This window comes from Thalassophryne amazonica, chromosome 2, assembly GCF_902500255.1.
Source record: "Thalassophryne amazonica chromosome 2, fThaAma1.1, whole genome shotgun sequence".
Taxonomy (NCBI): domain Eukaryota; kingdom Metazoa; phylum Chordata; class Actinopteri; order Batrachoidiformes; family Batrachoididae; genus Thalassophryne; species Thalassophryne amazonica.
The window spans coordinates 140,359,592-140,362,410 of record NC_047104.1 but is presented as its reverse complement, the minus strand read 5'-3'; positions in this window follow the sequence as shown (position 1 = coordinate 140,362,410).

Below are 2,819 nucleotides of genomic sequence, written 5' to 3'. Positions count from 1 at the left end.
TGAAATAGAAATCACTTTCATGGTTTTATGATCTCATAGCCATGGGAAACCCACTCACAAACTGATTTATTCTCTATATGTGCCTGTTTAATAGACCCTTCTTTTTTAATAATGGTATTGTACGTTGTAGTTTGGGGTACAAGCGGGATTGTTGATTAGCAACTTGTGGATATTATCTCGCCAGGCTTGACATTACATAAATCCAACTGAGATTAATAAACCAACTCCACCTCCATCAGCAGTGCTGACAGGTGCACTCTGGATAGCCTGGCCTTGTGGCAGGCAGAGTGAACTAACGAAGCTTTGGCTGTGTCCGACTTGCCTCCAGTTGTTTTGCAATGCCTCCCACTGTGCTTAGGCGAAGATGAAGAAATGGTGTGCTAGTTGCTGTGCAACAACTACACCACCTTAAGAAAGATCCTGAAGCTAAGCTGGGAGGATAGAGTATGAAATATAGAAGTGCTAAAGAAGACAAACTGCGGTTCTGTTGAAACTATCATCATTAAACATTAACTACATTGGAATGGACATCTTGCCCATATGGACAATCGCAGAATGCCTAAGCAACTTTACTATGGTGAGCTGGTTAAAGGAAAAAGGACTAAGACCCAGAAGTAATTTAAAGATAGTGTCAAAGACTCGCTTAAGAGCGGTGGGATAGCACCTGGCAACCTTGGAGAGCTTGCTACTGATCACAAAACTTGGAGAACTACTGTTCAGAATGGCATCTCAAATTGTGAGTGAAATAGGCAATACAAGATCACCCAGGCCAGATGCCAGGCGTGTTCAGGCCATGTGCCTCTGCTGCTGGCCTTGTTGCTCGTACCTGCGCACACCACCTACGCTTCCACAAACAGTCATCAGACATGACGTGACTTCTGTGGCATGGCATGTACCTACCTTGTAAAACAAATACATCACAAAAAACAAATGAGGACTAAAGGCTTGCTCCTTAATGGTATTAATCTGTGGATTGCAACATTTTGTATGTGTTAAAACCTCTGTAGGAATGCTAGCGTTGGCAGTAGAGGTTTGGCCTTAAGTGGACAGTCAACACACAAAGCTCTCACCCAGCAGCAGTGTATGCTAGCAGCAGACGATGAACACTCCATTATTAAGAAGAGCTTGGTTTTAAGTGTCATAGCTTAGCTCTGTTTCTGAAAGTGGGTTCCGTGAAAACTCAAGTTAGAGTTTAAAGAAACTGGATTTTCAGTTTCTAAAAGAAGTTGACGTGCCTGCTAGCATGTTTTCTTTAAAGGGTAAACCCAGGATTTTTGAACCTGGTCCTTATTTTTTTTCTTTGAACATTTTTGAGTTCAACTTCTTCACTCAAACAAAAATGACTTTAGTTGGTACAGTATTAAGTTAGAACCTGCCTTTAGTTTTAGTACTGCCGCTATGCATCACTAAATTGTCGACGACGGGCTCAACAGATTACTAGAAATGACCGAGTGGCCAAAAAAAAAAAAAACTTTGCTGAGGTGAACATACACACGTGTACGTCGATAGAGATACTCTCCATTCTATGACATTTCTGACATTTCACCGATTCGGTGATGACAAGTGGAAAACTTTGAAATCCACTTTGAAAGTTTACTTTGCCGCATTCTACTACATTGTGTAACTGTTTAGTCCATGACTGTCTTAGCATTCTAACTCGATACTTGACCAGCTAAAATATTTTGTGTCCCAAGTAAAAAGCTGCCCTTTGTCAAATCTTGAGTTCCTCTTTAGCTGAAACTGGTATATAAAGTCAGACATGAAGTTACTCTGTAGAACGTGATCTGTCCCCAACTGGATTTTCCGTTGTATTTAGGGCTTTTTTGGGGGGTGGGGTGGGGGCAACAGTAAGATTTCTAACAACTTGGTAACAGTCATGCAGTCAGAACTTTGACCCTTGCACTAAAAAATGTGTTGTAATTTTTGTTAGCTTCACAAGTCACAGATCCACCAGTGATGGCTGTTTAATATGAAGTTTAGGGACATGCACACCAACCAAAATGACAAGTCACTATTTTGGCTGGCATTGGTAGAAGTGGCCTAGCTGAATTTGTTATGTCAGGAAAAATGTGACTGAACACAACTGTTAAAATTGGATAATCTATTTGACCCTTGACAAAAAGTGACCTGATCTTTACGTTTTTCATGAGTGATTTATCGAAGGTTTGAGATGGGGCAAGCTATAAATGTTTGGATTCTGTATGTTGTGGTATACCTCTCAAGAAGATTGAGGCATTTTTGAGTTTTGATTCCAGTTGACTCAATTTTGACACCTACTAAATGTTGCCGAACAGCTGGAAGATTTCACCAACTAAATTTTAGTATCTCTTAGGTGACACAAAACCACTTTCAAAGCTTTTTTTTTTTTCTTCCCCCTGTGACAGTGTCCCAGGACCGAAAGAATCTCCTACAAATTGTGTTTTAGATATTGGACACTTGCAACATGCATCAGTTAATGTAGAAGTTATTTTGGCGTCTGCCTTTTTCCACTCTGGGTAGCCACAGCAGATCAGATATGGATCTGCATACAAAAATACAATCTGACATTATTTATTTCTAGCATTGTCATTAGCGACTTCAACAAAAGTTTATTAGGATTAATGAATATTCAGCCCAAACGCGTTTCAAGCAACTCAATCATTCCATAGCTGACTGCAATCAGCATCACCGAGTGAGTAAGTGACCAAATACAGTATCTCTACACTCACTTATTCCAAAGGTCACGTGGAGGCAGGAGCTGATCCCAGTAGTTATAACTCTTATTTGCCAGATCAAATTTAGCATTTCTTACCATATTTTATAGAATTTTATTTTAAGAA